Below are 18,597 nucleotides of genomic sequence, written 5' to 3'. Positions count from 1 at the left end.
ATAATAGCTAAAAAGTGAAAGAAACCCAAGTGTCTATTGATGGATATAGGAATTAAGCAAAATGTGGTATTGCAATGAAATATTATTAGGCCTTAAAAAAGAAAAGAAATTTTGACACATGCTACCACATGAATGAAATTTGAGGACATTTTGGTAAGTGAAATAAGCCAGTCACTAAAAGACAAATACTATATGATATCACTTATTTATATAAATGGGCTTCCCTGATAGCTCAGTTGGTAAAGAATCCGTCTGCAATGCAGGGGACCCTGGTTTGATTCCTGGGTTGGGAAGATCCATTGGAGAAGGGAAAGGTTACCCACTCCAGGATTCTTGGGCTTCCCTTGTGGCTCAGTTGGTAAAGAATCTGCCTGCAACGTGGGAAACTTGGGTTCTGGCCTGGAGAATTCCATGGACTGTATAATCCATGAGGTTGCAAAGAGTCAGACATGACTAAGCGACTTTCACTTTTACTTTTCACTTTCATCACTTAAGAAAATTAGAGTAGTCAAAATAATAGAGACAGAAGCTAGAGTGGTGGTTGCCAGAGGCTTGGGGAAGGGCAGTGAGGAACTGGTGTTTAATGGGTATAGAGTTTCCGTTGTGCAAGAGAAAGAGTCCTGGAGATGGAAAGTGGTGATGGTTGTACAACAATGAAAATGTCCCTAACTTACACTTAACTGTACACTTAAAAATGGCTTAGGTGGTAAATTTTTGGTATATTTTACCGCAATAAAAAATTTAAAACAAGTGAGGCCAAAGCTATGATCTCAAGTACAGAGAAAAATAAGCACAGGTTCAGTTCAGTTCAGTTCAGTTCAGTTCAGTTGCTCAGTCGTGTCCGACTCTTTGCAATCCCATGGACTGCAGCACGCCAGGCCTCCCTGTCCATCACCAACTCCCGGAGTTTACTCAAACTCATGACAGGAGAGAAACACAAAATGCCAACATTGGCTCCCCCTGAGTGCTGACACTATTTTTGTTCTCTTCTCTCTATATTAATAGTTTGGTTTCTTCCTAATGTCTCTAGCCATGAGCATAGATAACCTGGTAATGATAGGTGTGGAGTAAATCCATGGCTGATTCATGTCAATGTACGGCAAAAACCACTACAATATTGTAAAGTAATTAGCCTCCAACTAATAAAAATAAATGGAAAAAAAAAAAAAAACCAACCAAAATCGAGGCATGGTCCTAACCTGAACCATTGTTTGATGACATATGTAGGAGAGTCTGAGCAAATGACACTCCAAGGTGAGATAGGAAATGGATGGAGGGGTGATGCCTCTTCTAACACAGCCCTGCTCTTGAGGCAGAGATTCACAAAGGAGGGCAAACCTCAGGGTGGTGTGAGGGCCTCAAAAAGTGGCAGCAGAAACCTGGGCCCTGTTTCTATCTTTCTAGTCCTAGGATGGAGTCCCAGCCTCAAAGAAGATGTGCTGCAGACGATCCTCTGATGGTCTCACAGGGAAGGGTCCCAGGGGTTCCTAAGGGGGCAGAAAAGAGGCAGAAAGACGTAGTTCCTGTAGTTGGGTGGCCAGGAACAAGCCCCATGGCAAGGGTCCTGGTCCTCAGCCTGGTACCAGAAGAGGGGCAGACCCCACAGCCTTGCAGAATGCTCACCTCTCCCCCAAGGCCTTAGGGGCAACCTTCTGAGCATTCAGTAGGTGCTCATTGCATGAATTGCTATGAACACACAAATATTTGTTGCGTGAATCAGCATGCTAGCAATGCCCAGGGTGTGCTAACCCTCCAAGAACTCTTTTTTTTTCTTTACCCAAATCTTATTTTTAATTGGAAGATAAATATTTTACAATATTGTAATGGTTTCTGCCATATATCAACACGAATCAGCCACAGGCTTACACATGTCCTCTCCCTCATAAAACTCCCTCTCAAAGCTCCCTCCTTCTTCCCTCCCAATCCAACCCCTCTAGGTTGTCACAGAGCACTGGCTTTGGGTTCCTGGGATCACACAGCAAAGTTCCACTGGCTATCTACTTTACATGTGGTAATGTACATGTTTCAATACCACTCTCTCAAGGCATCCCACCCTCTCCCTCCCCTACTGTGACCAAAAGTCTGTTCTTAATGTCTGTGTTTTCTTTGCTGCCCTGCAAATAAGATCATCAGTACCATCTTCTTAGATTCCACATATATGTGTTAATATATGATATTTGTCTTTCTCTTTCTGACTTACTTCATTCTGTATAATAGACTCTAGGTTCATCCACCTCATTAGATTGCACATTATCTCACACGCTAGTAAAGTAATGCTCAAAATTCTCCAAGCCAGGCTTCAGCAATACGTGAACCGTGAACTTTCAGATGTTCAAGCTGGTTTTAGAAAAGGCAGAGGAACCAAAGATCAAATTGCCAACATCTGCTGGATCATTGAAAAAGCAAGAGAGTTCCAGAAAAACATCTATTTCTGCTTTATTGACTATGCCAAAGCCTTTGACTGTGAGGATCACAATAAACTGTGGAAAATTCTGAAAGAGATGGGAATACCAGACCACCTGACCTGCCTCTTGAGAAACCTATATGCAGGTTAAGAAGCAACAGTTAGAACTGGAAATGGAACAACAGACTGGTTCCAAATAGGAAATGGAGTACATCAAGGCTGTATATTGTCACCCAGCTTATTTAACTTATATGCAGAGTACATCATGAGAAACGCTGGGCTGGAAGAAGCACAAGCTGGAATCAAGATTGCTGGAAGAAATATCAATAACTTCAGATATGCAGATGATACCACCCTTATGGCAGAAAGTGAAGAGGAACTAAAAAGCCTCTTGATGAAAGTGAAAGAGGAGAATGAAAAAGTTGACTTAAAGCTCAACATTCAGAAAACTAAGATCATGGCATCTGGTCCCATCACTTCATGGGAAATAGATGGAAAAACAGTGGAAACAGTGGCAGACTTTATTTTGGAGGGCTCCCAAATCACTGCAGATGGTGACAGCAACCATGAAATTAAAAGACACTTACTCCTTGGAAGGAAAGTTATAACCAACCTGGATAGCATATTAAAAGGCAGAGACATTACTTTGCCAACAAAGGTCCATCTAGTCAAGGCTATGGTTTTTCCAGTGGTCTTGTATGGATGTGAGAGTTGGACTGTGAAGAAAGTTGAGCACTGAAGAATTGATGCTTTTGAACTGTGGTGTTGGAGAAGACTCTTGAGAGTCCCTTCGACTGCAAGGAGATCCAACCAGTCCATCCTAAAGGAGATCAGTCCTGGGTGTTCATTGGAAGGACTGATGCTGAAGCTGAAACTGCAATACTTTGGCCACCTCATGCGAAGAGTTGACTCACTGGTAAAGCCCCTGATGCTGGGAGGGATTGAGGGCAGGAGGAGAAGGGGACGACAGAGGATGAGATGGCTAGATGGCATCATCAACTCAATGGACATGAGTTTGAGTAAACTCTGGGAGTTGGTGATGGACAGGGTGGCCTGGCGTGCTGCGATTCATGGGGTCGCAAAGAGTCGGACATGACTGAGCGACTGAACTGAACTGAACTGATCTCATTAGAACTGACTCTAATGCATTCCTTTTCATAGGTGAGTAATATTCCATTGTGTATATATACCACAACTTCTTTATCCATTCATCTGTCAGTGGACATCTAGGTTGCTTCCAAGTCCTAGCTATTGTCAATAATACTGCAATGAATTTTGGGGTACATGTACCTTTTTCAGTTATGGTTTCCTAAGGGTATATGCCCAGTGGTTGGATTGCTGGGTCATATGGTAATTTTATTCCTAGCTTTTAAAGGAATCTCCCTACTGCCTCAAAGAATCTGCCTGCCAATGCAGGAGACACAGGAAACAGTGTTGATCCCTAGGTTGGAAAGGTCCCTTGGAGAAAGAAATGAGAACACACTCCAATATTCTTACCTGGAAAATTCCATCGACAGAGGAGCCTTGAGGGCTACAGTTCATGGGGTCACAAAGAGTTGGACTTGATTGAGAACACATGCATATGCATACTGTTCTCCATAGTGGCTGTATCAATTTTCATTCCTATCAATAGAAAAGGGGGTTCCCTTTTCTGCACACCCTCTCTAGCATTTATTGTTTGTAGACTTTTTGCTGATGGCCATTAAGACTGGTATGAGATGATATTGCATTGTAGTTTTGATCTGCATTTCTCTCATAATGAGAGATGTTGAGCATCCTTTCAGGTATTTATTAGCCATCTTTGGAGAAATGTCTGCTTAGGTCTTCTGCCCACGTTTTGATTGGGTTGTTCATTTTTCTGGTATTGAGCTGCAAGAGCTGCTTGTATAATTTGAAGATTAATCCTTTTTCAGTTGTTTTATTTGCTGTTATTTTCTCCCATTCTGAAGGCTGTCTTTTCACCTTGCTTATAGCTTCCTTCACTGTGCAAAAGCTTTTAAGTTTAATTAGGTCCTATTTGTTTATTTTTGTTTTTATTTCCATTACTCTGGGAAGTGGGTCATAGAGGATCTTGCTGTGATTTACATCAAAGAGTATTCTGCCTATGTTTTCCTCCAGCAGTTTTATAGCTTCTGGTCTTACATTTAGGTCTTTAATCCATTTTGAGTTTATTTTTGTGTTTGGTGTCAGGAAGTGTTCTGATTTCATTCTTTTACACATTGCTGCCCCATTTTCCTGGCACCATTTACTGAAGAGAATGTCTTTTCTCCATTGCATATTTCTGCCTTCTTTGTCAAAGATAAGACCCCCATAGGATCTTGGGTTTATCTTTGGGATTTCTATTCCGAGGACTCTTTTCTACTAAGAGTCAGCCAATCGTCTCCTCCAGCCAGTTAGGACTGGACCTCCCCATTTAGAAATACTTCCAATACTGCATTTATCCTGTTGTATTTAAAGATCTGCTTCTGTGGCTATCAGCCCTATCAGAGTACAAGCCTCCTGAGGGCAGGAATTTTGTCTGGGTCCTTTAAATACCCAATGTCTAATAAGGTTACCTGGCCCCCGGTACATGCACAATAAATGTTTGCTGCACGAAGTACCCAAAACTGACACTGAGCAAAGCACTTTACACAAGGGCTAGATTACTTCTAACCCTTCCCACGGGCTTGAGAGGTAGGTAACAGGTGAGAAAACAGAGACTCAGAGAGATAAGTGTTTGCTCAAGTGAAGATGGCAATGCCTGGATGCCTGGATGCAAAACCAGGTCTTCTCACCCCAAAGTCCGTGTTCCTGCTGCTGCTCCACAGCGAGTCATTAGTGCAGTTCATGCTTTCCCAGGGGTCACGCATACCTAGTTCAGGGGTGTGCATATGAAAAGTCCTAGGGAGGGATTTCGGGCTGCTTCCTCACTCAACTCCCAGGTCTTGCAAGAGTCGCATCCAAAGGCTCTTCCTGAGTCCCCCTTCCCTGAAGACTGCAACACTGACCCATTCTCTCTCTTTCCCCTCAAGCTGCCTCCCTTGACTTCTTCCCTGGCTTCTCCTCCTCCTAACTCCTAAATGTGGCCGCTCTGCCCACTTGCCCACCTCATATAAATGAAAGATTTTCTTTTCTGCTGCCAACATACCCCTTCAGATCTGATTCCCTCTCCTTGTCCTTGCAGCCGAGATGACCTCCTGACTGCTATGTTCTGAGATGCGTGGCCAGCCAGGGACTATCCACAGGGCCCCTGCAGGTGACTGGGGCCTGGCCAGCAGAATGCCTGTTTCATATGAAAAGAAAAACCCTGTGCCAGGTGGATGTCAATTGCAGGGTGACCTCCAGCGCTGCATGCTGAAGAGGACGGAGCCTCCCTCAGTCAGGATCCTTGAGTCCTTGAGTTACTGGAGGGGCAGAACCCTACACCCAGCCCTGGGCCGAGTGAGCTGTACGTGAACAAGGAATAAACTCCTATGGTGTGTCTGAGGTTCAGAAGTCCTCTGTAGCAGTTAGCAAGCCTCAGCGAGCTCAGAGCCCTCAATGATCTTTGTGTACCTGGCTCTCCCCATCACAGAGACTCCCCGTTCTCCTTCACCCTACACCCCATTGCCAAAGCAACCTTCCTTCGGTCTATCTGGGTCGTGTTGCTGCTGCCCCCCCCCCCGCCCCCCCCCCAGTCTTCAATGGCTCCCCTTTGTCTACAGACTACAGGGTGAGCCTCTAGAAGAGGCACAGAGCCTGGAGCTCCAAGCCCCTCCCCACCACTTACGCTCTCTCTGTCTCTCTCCTGTTCTTGCACTCTTGTCAGATACAAACTCAGAGCTGCCCAAATGTTATCCTGTCCACTGTTGTCTCTGCTTCTTTGTTTTTTCTCCATCTTTGTCAAAATCCTCCCACTTAAAATCCTTCGTTCTCCAAGACGGGGCTCTTCAGTTCCTCCAGCCACGTGGAAGGATGCTCACAGCCCACCATCCATTTGTCTCCCATCCTCATCGCTGTGCTGCAACGCCGTGAGCCTGTTCACCCCTGCTTCCCTCCCTCCCACTGGACTGTCGGCTCCCCTGAGCACAAGCCTGGATTGCCACCGTGCCCACCAGGCTAGGCAGGGCCCAGATACAAGGCGGGTGTCTGTTCCCCCTCCCCGCAACAACCTTCCATCTTTCGTGCTGGAGGGTGAGGCTGGAGTTGCAGAGTATACACAGCCAGCTCATCCATCTTCCTCCTCCCAACACACTCAGAGGGCTAACTGCATGACCTTTTGCATCTGTGGATTCCTCTCTCTTCCCCCTCTCCTTTTTTTTTTCTTTTTAAACACAGGCCCTTGGAGCTTGCTAGGAGGCCTGGCCGAGCTGGGAAGAAGTTGGCTGCTCGGTTATATTTAGGCTAGCAGAGACATCAATCTAAGCCTCTTTAAAAATAAAATCCTGTTTCAGCTGGATCCCCGAGCATGTCCCCACCCACTCCAAACAAGCTTGTTCGCCTCCTCCGGGTCCCCAGTCTCAATGACAGCCCCTTCACGTGGCCCACACATGTGTGACCATGTGTTAGGATGGCAGCGATCAATTCAAGAAAGATTTCTCTCTTCTTCCAGGCTTTCCTTCCCTGAGGCTTTTCTCTCCTTACTGTAGTCCAGGGGACTACGCGACCTTCTCCCATGCCTCTTCCCTCCTAAACTAGGTAGAAGCAAACCTGGCAAATGGACAAGATACTGCCTCCTCCTCCAGAGTTTCTGGGTCCTTGTTCTCCGTCCCCACCAGGCTGCCTTCATGGAGATGGGAAGAAGCCAAAAGAAGACAAAGTCCAGAGATCGAAGTGGAAAGTGGAGCCTGCAGTTGTGCTAGAACGTGTGATGGGGACTTTAGAATGCATCCTTCTTGCCGGCAGCCTAGTGGGTCCTGGCATGCATGTGGGTGTGTGTACGGGTCTGCACGCGTGTCTGCCCGCGTGCACGTGTGTAGCACACTGCGGGCGGATGAGACGCAGCCCACGGAATGCTGGGGCTGACCCTTCCTACTCCTTGACTTGGCTACCGCAGCCCTGGTTCTTTTCCATCCCCACTGATGAAACACTTCTTTATGTCTTATTCACATCCTGTCTTGACTACCACAATTGTCTCCTAGCCGGGCCCACATGTCTCTCATCACCAATGGGCTCCAAATGTTGCTGACAAAATAATCTCTCTGCTTTTGTGCTGAAATCACATTCCTCCACTTTCTCAGATTCTTCTCCGTCTCCCATTACCAGGGGAATCGCACACACAGACCACCACCTCTTTCTGTGTCTTCACACCCCTCCCCACCCTGCCCCGCCCTCACTGCCTTTCTGAAGGACTCGCTCTCCTCCTTTTGCTAGTCCAGGGACCACAGCTCTTTGGGGCCTGCACAACCTCTCAACACTATTTATTCAGTCAGCGAATGTTTACTAACAGTGACAGACACCCTCCTAGGCACTGGAGTGCAGAAAGAACCAAACTGAGGACAGACAGTCAACAAAGAAAAATGTAAGAGCATGTCCAGACTTATAGGGCTATGAAGAAAAATGAAGCATAGGGGACTTCCTTGGGGGTCCAGTGGTTAAGAATCCACCTTGCAATGCAGGGAACCTGGGTTCGATCCCTGGTTGGGGAACTAAGATCCCACATGCTGTGGACCAACTAAGCCCAAGTGCCACAACTAGAGAGTTTGTATGCAACAGTGAAAGATGCAACGAAAGACTGAGTGTGATGCAAATAAGACCCAGAGCAGCCAAATAAATATTTCAAAAAATGAAACAGAGAGAGGGGGCTGGAGACCAACTCTTATGCAGAATGATCAGGAAGGCCTCCCCAGGAGGCCTGGAACTTTTCCCCCACCTTTTTTTTCTCCATGTGAGATGTATGGCTGGCATCTTTAACATACGCCTGCTTTGCCAGAGGTCTTCCCTCCCATCCTTCTCTTTGTATGGTGTTTATCTTGATCTTAAGAGCAGGGGAGGCACTGGATACAGCTCAGCCGCAGCAGGAGAACTACTGCATTATTAACTCATTAGAGACTCACCTTAGGCAGAAGGAACCATGCACGTGCGTGGAAATCACTAAACACAGACACGGTCCTCTTCTGGGTCCCTGTTCAGAACACAACATGGCGTCCGAATAAGTAGTAGCAGCTTTGTCCAAGTGTCCTGTCTGTGTCTGAATCATGGCTCCTTCTTCCTAGAATTTGGGTGCAACTATTGGCATTGGTGACCACTATCTGGCCGACCACTCTGGGGGAGCCAGGGATCCCTCCTCTTCTGCCAGTGGAACCCACTGAATGGATGCTTGACGTCAACCAACACCATCTTCACCTTGAAACAGACCAAAGGAAAAGTATCTTAGTGACAGAGGTTTCAGTGAACAAGTTTATTAGCACCTGAAATGACTAACATTAAATAAACAGCAATAAAAATGGCTACCATTTAAAAAAACATTGTGGTGTGTGTGCGTGTTTTCCTTCCCAGGAGGGGAAACGCTAGGGGGCAGGAAGAAGGAGTCTGGATCTTGGTTTTGACTGGGAGCAAACTCGTGGACTGTCCATGTTCCCCCAGAGCCTTTCAACGGCAGCCAGCTTAAGGGCGATGGCCATGCTGCCCATGACAGTCTTTCCTGGCTCCAGCTGTCTTCGTGCAGTCTCTCTAGACCTCCCCAGTCCCAGACAAGAGCCACTAGCCACTGGGCCAACAGAACACTTGGAATGTGCTTAGTCCGAATCGACATATGATATAAACATCAAACACACACTAGATTTTGAAGACTAAATATCAAAAAGTGAAAGTGAAATACCTCACAAGTTAAATTCTAAAAAATGCTTGTTTTAAAGCATCATTTAAGGCAGTTACACTTTGTCCAATGGGAACTCCACTATACAGAGCAGGTAAAAGTGGAGCTGCTCAGGTGGAAGAGAGGGAAGAGGATTTGGGGGAGCTACGGAGGGGGCCTGGGTGTGTGTGGGGGTGTCCTATCCATGATCAGAGCCTGGTCTGTCTCATTTATTGTTGGGTTGGATGGTCCATTCATTTGAAATTGTGGGGGAAATACCCAGAGGAGGCTCCCATTCAATCATCCTAAGTGGAATCTGATCTTTATCTTGGGATAAACATTCCGAATGGAAGGTGAGTGCTGGGCGATAAGGAAGATAAGGAAACCATATGGCCCTGTCAGGAGGCTACCAGGGCCTTATTCTCAAAAGGATTAATGAATCCAAAGGGGGATCTTCTCTTTTCTGCTTTGAGGAGGAAAAAGCCCCAAAGCCGCCAGTAGGGATGGGAACTGACTGATCCCAGGCAGGGAGGACTAGCACTCAGAACTTTCTCTTGCCTTCCTGGGCTCCCCTCTCCCCCATACTTGTCCATCCCCCCCTTCACAACAAAGCCTTTTGGTTCAGTCGCTTAGTCGAGTCTGACTCTTTGCGACCCCATGGACTGCAGCATGCCAGGCTTCCCTGTCCATCACCAACTCCCGGAGCTTGCTCAACCTCATGTCCATTGAGTCCCTTGGGCTGTTGTAAATGAGCCCCCAAACTCTGGACCACACTAAGCATCCCAGGCTTATGCAGGGTTGGCGTTGGGGATCTGAATCCTCACACCCTCTCGATTAGGCAAAATTTCCACAGACTCCACCTCTGTGCACCTCCCCGTCCCCACACTGGCTATTGGTAGCTGCCCAGGTGGCACAAGAGGGGCTTTCCTGGCAGGGATGAGCTTTTGGTGGGCCTGCTGGAACGGGCCACGTGGCCCGGCGGGGCTGAGAACCAACGGTGATGGGGGAGGGCAGGTAATATGAGAAAGGGATCTGGGGCTGAGGGGCGGGCGAGGCGGAGGCTACGGGCTTTTGAGCACGTTCTCTCCTCCCCTACGTCACAAGGCACCTCATCCTTCATTCCTCTGGCACTGCCGGCCTGCACAGCTGTTCTCTGACCCCCAACTGAAGACTGTCAAAGGCATTCAGTTTAGGTACAAAAGCAGGCCCTCAAAGCAGAGAGGGGGTGGTTTCAGGATGGTGTGAGAGCAGTCACAGACAAGAAGAAGAAGAATTACGCAAAGAATAATGAGTATTGACAGAGGGCTGTGTCAGGTGTCTCCCTTGATTGTCACATTAAAGCCAAAAAAAAGCTCTAAGAGGGACGCGTCATTTTGCCAAGGAGGAAACTGAGGTTCAGAGAGGCTAAGCCACTTGCTCAAGATTGCACAGCTAGCATGAGCTGGAGCTGGGAGTCAAACACAAAGAGGCTGATGCTTGGAGCCCAAATCGTTGAGGCAGGCAGGACCCAGCACACGAGTGTTCTCGTCACACTGCTGTGGTCAGCAACAAGCAACCTAAAGGCACTTTTTCTCGTCCACGTTGCGGCCCACCCCGGGTAACATGGGCAGTAGCGCCTAGCTGCCAACCAGGTGAGCCTGCGCCGTGGCCTCACACCTTGCTCAGTGGAACAGCCCAAGCCCTCTGTGGTCCAAAGAGCCTCTGCTGAGAAGAGGCCACCCTCTCACCCCCCAGGCCCAGCAGGGTCACATCTAAGGGGGAGGTGGGAACAACGTTGGGGAGGGGAAGAGGAGGCCCCCAGAGTTCCAGCCTCAAGCTGGCCCTGGCTGATGGCCTTGGTCTGGGGCTTTTCTGTGCTCTGAGCACATCTCAACATTTGGAGAAAAACAAGAAAGTGAACAATAGACGTTTGTGGGCTAGAGGACAGGGCCGACTTCCCCCTGGGACTCGCGCTGTTCATAAACTGCCCCAGCTGCACTCTCACGGCTGGGATGTCACAGGAGCCTGGCTGAATCACAGCCTTGTCCTGGCTGGGCCCCGGCGACTGGTTGCTTTTATATAGCACTGGGGGGGATGCAAATGCTGGTGGGGGGAGCCAGGAGCTGGGGGTAGGGTGGCATGCTTTCCTGCCTGGATTTGGGAAACACAGAGAAAGGATGCATCGGGCCTTGGCACTGTAGCTCTGCCAAGTTGCCCCCTGGCTGACGTGTCCTGATCAGAGCTGTTTGCCCCACAGGAAAAGAATCAGCTTTCTATCAAGTGGACTCTGGGCTCCATCCCAGAGAGCTGGCTCTCCAGAGGACTGGGAGAGTAAGGGGGACTGACCAGTGCTGAATGCATCTTACCCAGCTGGTCAAGGTGGCTCCTGGGCACCATGCTGGGTGGGGTGGGAGGTGGGGTAGTGGTGGGCTTCTCTGAGCTGCCCCTACTTAGGCTTTTCAGGCAGTTGCTTCCCACTGTGACAGCCAAGGGCAGCAGGGCAGAGCGTGTTAGGCCAAGAAAGAGTCAGTGGATGGAGGGCTGCAAACCAGAGTTCTGACTCCCTTTTCATGTACGACTGACCCAGTGACCCTAACTGAGGCCCAGTCAGCTAAGTTCCTTGACTGGGTGCTCTCCTACCTACCCCCAGGACCCCCGACAACTGTGAGGGGCTGACACGGAGCGACCCCGTCTGCATGGCATCGCTGGAAAAGGCTGGAGTGTGTCTAAAGAGGCTGTTCAGACATCACATCACAGTCCCAGACGGCCGAAAGGTTCTTGCACTCACTTGGCTGCCCTCCCTGGGAAATGCTTTGGATCAGACAGCATTTCTGGGTTGTTTTTGCCTGAGGAAAGTGGTAAGAATTCAGCAAGAGGTCTATGGTTGGAGGAAAAATCAGTGGATTTATTAATAAAAGTATTTGTAAAGAACCATGGTGTGGTGGGGGAGGGGAGGGGCAGCAGTTCAGGGCTGAGACTGAAGACGCTAGTGTGAACAAGAAGGTCCACCGATGAGGGAAACTTGTGGCAAAAGGAGAGGAATTTACAGACAAATGGTTTGCATCTGGAGGAGAAGAAAGGTTTTTTTTTTTTTTTTTTTTAAGAGTTTAAGGCATTCAAGGGGCTTTCCTAGTGGTTCAGACAGTAAAGAATCTGCCTGCAATGCAAGAGACCAGGGTTCAATCCCTGAGTCAGGAAGATCCCCTGGAGAAAGGAATGGCAACCCACTCTAGTACTCTTGCCTGGAGAATTCCAGGGACAGAGGAGCCTGGTGGGTTACAGTCCATGGGGTCGCAAAGAGTCAGACACAACTGAGTGACTAACACTTTCACTTTCAAGGAGTTCAAACGACAGCACTAGGTCGCCCTTGCAAGCATCCAGCAGTCTGGTGCCAAAGAGGTCTTCCCAAGGGTCTACTGGTCCTTCAGTCCCTTGGTCACTTAGCAGACACTTCCTGAGGGCCGCTGAGCCTGCATGTTGAGGTTGAGTGCTCTCCTTGCCCTCAGAGCGCCCCCAGGCAAGCCAGTGATGGTGACACACTGCGGCAAGAGGGTGGACAGAGAGTGGGCAGCGAGCACGCAGTGAGCGGGCAGGAGCGTGAGCTGAGTCTGCGAGGAAGAGCCAGGAGTCAGCCAGGCAGCCCAAGAGGAAGGACAGCTAATCCAGGCAGAGGGCACGTCTGTGCAACTGCGGAGAGGGGAACGTGCCCCCCCACCCACCCCAGAGACAGCTGGAACAGGACTGTGATGGCAGCCTGTGCCCAAAGAAGAGGCCAGCCCCGCAGTCTTTGCCTTCGACTCTCCTGATTTTCTGACAGTCAGGCACAAGCGGGCTGAGAAAGCTTCCTGGCACAAGGGCCTCTGTTGAGTTCCCTTCTGGCACATCCACTCAAAGCCTGTTCCTGACTTTGGTGCTGGGGTGACCCCCATGGTGACCGTGTCCATAGGGCACCATCTCCTTTCATACCTAACGCTTTTCTGAGAGTCCACTGGTCTCACATGCAAGAGGCAAGCAGCCGACCTGCACATACTAAAGGAAGGTTCTGTTCCCAGGAAGTTAGAAAATATTATCACTCTATTTTCTGGATTTCCAGTCTCACGGCATCTCCCTCACCCCAGCTCAGGAAATCTGTTATGAAATCAGCGCAGGTTTAGAATTGAAGAAATATGGTAAATCCTGAAACACACCACCTTTAGATAGAATCTTTGACCTTGTATGTTCAGAATTTCATATATAATCTTTTATTCTTTTCCTTCACGATTGAACACACAGTTGACTGGCTCACATCCAGTGTGCAGTTGATTGAAGCTAAATATTCCTCATGTTCGGCATGCCTAATGATTTCCATCTTTGTCTCAATTATATTAGGTTTATGAGACCTGCACTTCTTATCACTAGCATCAGCACTTCATTTTTCCATTTTCCACTCATTCTTATAAAATAGTAAGGTCGAAATGCAATAAAATATTTAAATACGTGCACAAACATTGCTGAATGGTCAAAAGGTGACACTGCTGAAACTCAACTCTTGGCTGCCAGGCTATGTTTCCACGGGATGGCTTGAAATGTTAGTTCAACAGCCAACCTGGGAAAGCTTGAAACCAACATTTAGCTCAAGGGGGAGGGTGTGGGGTGAGGGCTGGGGTGGTATGGGCCAATGTTGAATGTACAGAAAAAGAGGGCTGTACCAAAGTCAGAGATACAAACTAAGAGTCATCTGGAATGACCCCACCCTCTGAAGCTCAGTGGGGATATAAATCCTGCCACCTCATGCCCCAAAAGGCAAGCACTGCCATGCAGTGAGGCTGGTGATGGTTTTTCTCCAAGCAGTTTGTATGATGTCACAGATATGCTCCAGTAAACATTCTAACATCTCCGAGGCTTCAGGTGTGTGAGCGGAAGGGGACTGTAGGGACCCCTATCCTATTTTACAGCTGGAGAGATTCTATACACTCATCACCAGGAGTCAAGTTCTAGGTAACACTTTTCCATACAACTCATGGCAGGCTGGACTGCTGGCGGTGGGGGGCTGCTATCACCTCCAGAGATATGGGGCTTACTGGCAAGTAGAGTGGTGAAAGGATACTCCGTGTTGCTTGAAGACATTCCTCAGCAGACCGAAGAGTGCCTGGAAACAGACACCCAAGCTTTCTCTGCCACTTAGCAACCCTGGCAGCAGAGCATGACTTACATCTCTAGGCTTGAAGCTAGTGTGGTCTTGCAAACTCAGCAGCAGTTCTATGGGATACACTGAAGAGTGAGTCCTAGACACTTATCAGAGCTGCCTGACACTCAAGAATCTTTTCTCAAAGCTTCTTACCTTTGAATTAGAATACTTGATTTGGAAAGGACTCTCTGAGGAAGTGGTAGGTGAAACCTTGGTCTTTTAGCCCACGACTATCTAGCACCTCAGAGGGGAAGGAATCCAGTGATGCCGCTAAGAGACTTGGCCTCCAGGCCTCTGCCTTGTCTTTCTGAGTGGCTCTGGACAACTTCTCTCATTTGCAAAGTAAGAGGGTGGTTTGTATGAGCTCTAACACTCAGAGTATTGGTGAACTGAGATAACATGTGAAATGTGAAAATTATAAAGCATGATTCTAAAAAAATAAATCTCAGGAAACATTTCTGGTCTTCACAGCTGAAAAATGTGACCAAGGCAATGTAAGACCCACCCTGAAATTCGTAACAAACCATGAGGGGGCTTGGGGGGCTCTCAGTCAGGCCTAGAACACCCATATCAAAATCACAGCGCCCTTTGCTTCTGAATCAAATCCTCTGAGCCAGTTCCTCCTCCTTCACCTGCCCTGGGTGGAAGGGTCACAATTTCCCTCCCAGACTCTGAGGGGTCTTGGGGACTTTGGTCACAAACTTAAGACCAAGCTCACTTTTCAGAATTGCCCACATTTTGTGTCTTGCTTTAAGTTTCCAAAACCTGGTCTGAAAGGCAATGTTTTCCCTGTCATTAGAAGAAGAAAATGGAAAAGAGAAGCGGGTTTTTGACTGGCGTTTTGCAAACCTCCCCAGAGTACAAGAACTCCTCCTTCTCAGCAGGTAAACAAACACCTGAGCTGGGAAGAAAAACTACCTGGGAGTCTGCAGGGAACGCCAGCAAGACAAGGGAGGGGCGGGGGTGGGCTAGGGCCAGCTAGCCAGCGAGCTGAAAGCCTGCTTTTGTTTGAACCCCATCCCAGCCTTCACTACCTGTCCGTGGGAGGGAGAAGCCTCGCCGGGGCGGGTATGATTTCCCCGAGGGGCCTATTCCTAACACTGAGCGGGGCCCCTCGAGGGCCTGAAAGCTGTGGGTGCAGAAAGACCAGGGTGGTGCCTTTTCTGGACGCCTCTTGGGCTCCCAGCTTAGAGGATAAAGGGATCACTCCCCCCACTTCCTCCCCCTCCCCTCGTTCGGGTTGGTTTGCGCTGGAATGCCACGCTTTTCAAAGTGTCTGAGTGATCGGCACTTTCTAAATATACAGCGATGGAGAGATAAGAAACCCAGCGTCTGGCTTCGCGGGTTCGTGGCCCTCCTGGCAGCCCCGGGGCTGGGGCAGGGCCGGCCAGTCACCCCGGTGGTTCGGCTTAAACCTCAGCACCACCTCCCCGGGCCTGCGTTGGAAACTTTGGATTCTGCTCATTCCCAGGGTCCCCAGGTTCCGATCTTTATACGTCTGGGGCAGGAAAAAAAAAAAGACGATGAGACACCCCCCACTCCCGTCCCTTCCTCTTCACCCATCCCCACGACGTAACCCAGGTGACCCAAAAGGCTGCGTCAACTTGGCGAAACACGAGCGTCCCCAACGGGGCAGCCGCCCCCAGCCCCCTTCGCCCCTCGCTCGGCCCCACAATGCGCCCTTGTGCCGCGCCTGCAGCCAGGCCAGGGATTTGGCGCAGGGATGGGGGGAATAACCGTCAGATATTTAAAACAGAGCCGAGGGAACAAAGCAGGTCTTTGTGTACCAAGCAGCCTGGCGCGGGGAGCTGCGGGCGGGCGCGCAGAGTGCTGCCCCAGCGCATGCGCCCAGCGAACCGGCCGCGCTGGGGTTACCGAGAGTTTTCCACCCCGGTCCGCGGAGCCTTCGTTAACCCCTTCCCGGGCCGCTCCCCGGGGTCGGCGGAGAAAGAAGCTGGCTTTCATCTGCAAGCCGTTACACGTTTAATTGAAAAAAGAAATAGTCGTTTTCCGTGTTTCTATAGGAAGCACAGATCATTAAAATAAAATGATATACCAATTGGGAACCCAGATTTTAAATGACCGGATTTAATGGGACGCTTGGGCCATGTAAAAATCGAGGCATTTCGAAAAGACGCCTTCTTCAGGCGCTAGCAAAACCTTTTTAAAGGCCTAGTTCTTCTGTCTTGTGTATGCTGGGTGACTGGCTGTCTTATTTTCCTGTTTACTGTCACTTGGGATTTGAAAGATATGGTGGTTATTGTCAAGACCCTGGCTTTTGTTTGGGGTTGTGGGCTGGCCCATGTTTATATATATAAATATAGTTTTAAAATAACTAAGTAGAAGTGGAGTGTGCATGGTACAAAGATAAGACTGGGTCACAAACCAAGAAATATAATTCATGCAATCAATGCACTGGAGTTTCTGAGATAGAGAGGAGAGGAAGAAAGATGGTAATTATTAAATATTTTGTTGCTTGAGAGGAAGGTTATTGAAGAACTCTCCCAGCTAAGATAGACTAGGAATGACCTAGTAGGGGGTGGGTGCTCAAAATACCCCACCCTGCTGTGTACTGGCAATGGTTTCCTCCCTTCCCCCCACCCCAGTAATCGGGGAGTGTCAGGCAGAGGCTGCGGGACACTAACTGCAGACTTAGAACTGTGAGTTATTATGCTTGAATTATCCAGATGAATGGGAAAGGCACCAGGTGATCCCAGAGCCTTCAAAATAACTGAGGTTAGATGGAGGCCCCATCAGAGTAAGTCAGGGGGAATGGAAGGCATCAATGTGGTGTCTCATAACTTCTGTGCTGGAATTCTGCTTTAGCTCTCTTTGCTCTGCCTGTGAACACGCATCTGAGGAATTTATGGCTTTTTCTGTTTCCTTTGTAGCTCAGTTACCAGGTGGTCACAAGAAAGCAAAGAGATTTCTATGTGAGGTCATCTTGGCAACACACTCCCTCATCATCCTTGACCTCTGGGTCTCCAGGGCAACCACCGCTGGGATGTCACTGGCACCAGATCGTGTGCCTTAAAGGCCATGCTGCAGCAAGGGCAGATAAAACAGTTTTGTGGCAAGAGTCACGTAGCAGACTCATTCTCAGATGAAGGCTGGTTAGTTAGGATGATGTAAGTGGTTTTTTTCCACTCTCCTTCATGTTCTGAGTCTAGGACAGTCTAAGAATGTACCTTGGGATGTGAGGTAAGAGAACAGTGTGGGGAGGGACTTGGCCAAGTACCTTCTTCTGGACACAGGGATAAAGCCTCTTTCCTCTCGACTTCCTTAGCCCAGAGCTCATTTCCTCTCCCTCTCCCAGCTCAATAAAAGAATTTTATCTTTATCTACAGGATGCCGTGGTAGACAGTTTCCAAAATGGCAGCCCTCAACCATTTTCCTGCTGGTGTTGGTATGCTGCTTCTCACCTCTTGAATCTGGGTGGCCCATAGAGACTTGCTTGACTGAAAGAATATGGTGGGAGTGACATCCTGGACTGTTAAGACTTGGTCATGAGAACCTTGTGATCTCTGTCTACGTGTCTTAGAACCTTCACTCCTGACACACTTCCTCTAGAAACCAGTCACCATCCTGTAAGAAGTCCAGGCTACACAGAAAGGCCAGAGGTAGGTGCTCTTGTCAAGAACCCTAGCTGAGCTCTCCACCAGCATTCACATCACTGCCAGCTTGTGAGTGAGGATCACGTGGCTGTCTAGCTCAGTAGAGCCTTCAGATGACTCTAACAGGAGCCACCATTTGACTAACTGCAAGAGATTCTGAGTGAGAGCCAGCCAGCTGAGCTCAATCAGCAGGGGTGTAAGGGATAGTAATAAATTATTTTAAGTTGCTGAGTTTGAGGGTAGTCTGTTCCTTAGCGATTGGTAATTGAATGGGGATAAAATGCTGAAGAGTGAAAAAGCTGGTTTAAAACTCAACGTTTAGAAAACTAAGATCATGACATCCAGTCCCATCACTTCATGGCAGATAGAAAGGGAAAAAGTAGAAGCAGTGACAGATTTTCTTTTCTTGGGCACTGAATCACTGCAGATGGTGACTGCAGCCAGGAAATTGGAGGATGCTTGCTTCATGGAAGAAAAGCTATGGCAAACCTAGACAGTGTATTAAAGAGTCAAGACATCACTTTGCCAACAAAGGTCTATATAGTCAAAGGTATGATTTTTCCGGTAGTCATGTATGGATGTGAGAGTTAGACCATAAAAGAGGCTGAGCGCGAAAAATTGATGCTTTCGAATTGTGATACTGAAGAAGACTCTTGAGAGTCCTTTGGACAGCAAGGAG

The 18,597-nt window shown here is 48.5% G+C and overlaps 2 long non-coding RNA genes across 2 annotated transcripts in view; both read left to right on the top strand.

Moving 5' to 3' along the window:
* Positions 1-8,827, top strand: part of LOC139035665 (uncharacterized) — a 43,857-nt gene extending 35,030 nt beyond the window's left edge. The window contains exon 2 of the long non-coding RNA XR_011488350.1: positions 8,578-8,827. This is a non-coding gene — a long non-coding RNA (uncharacterized lncRNA). The remainder of the gene's footprint in view (positions 1-8,577) is intronic.
* A 5,217-nt stretch (positions 8,828-14,044) lies between these two features.
* LOC110134987 (uncharacterized) lies at positions 14,045-18,262 on the top strand. Its single transcript, XR_002313211.2, has 3 exons — positions 14,045-14,114; positions 15,104-15,188; positions 17,652-18,262. It is a non-coding gene; the product is annotated as an uncharacterized lncRNA (long non-coding RNA).
* The last annotated feature ends 335 nt before the right edge of the window (positions 18,263-18,597 follow it).

The sequence above is a fragment of the Odocoileus virginianus genome, chromosome 6, assembly GCF_023699985.2.
Source record: "Odocoileus virginianus isolate 20LAN1187 ecotype Illinois chromosome 6, Ovbor_1.2, whole genome shotgun sequence".
NCBI lineage: Eukaryota > Metazoa > Chordata > Mammalia > Artiodactyla > Cervidae > Odocoileus > Odocoileus virginianus.
Note: the sequence above shows the minus strand (reverse complement) of the source record. Positions and strands in the feature narration are given on the sequence as shown.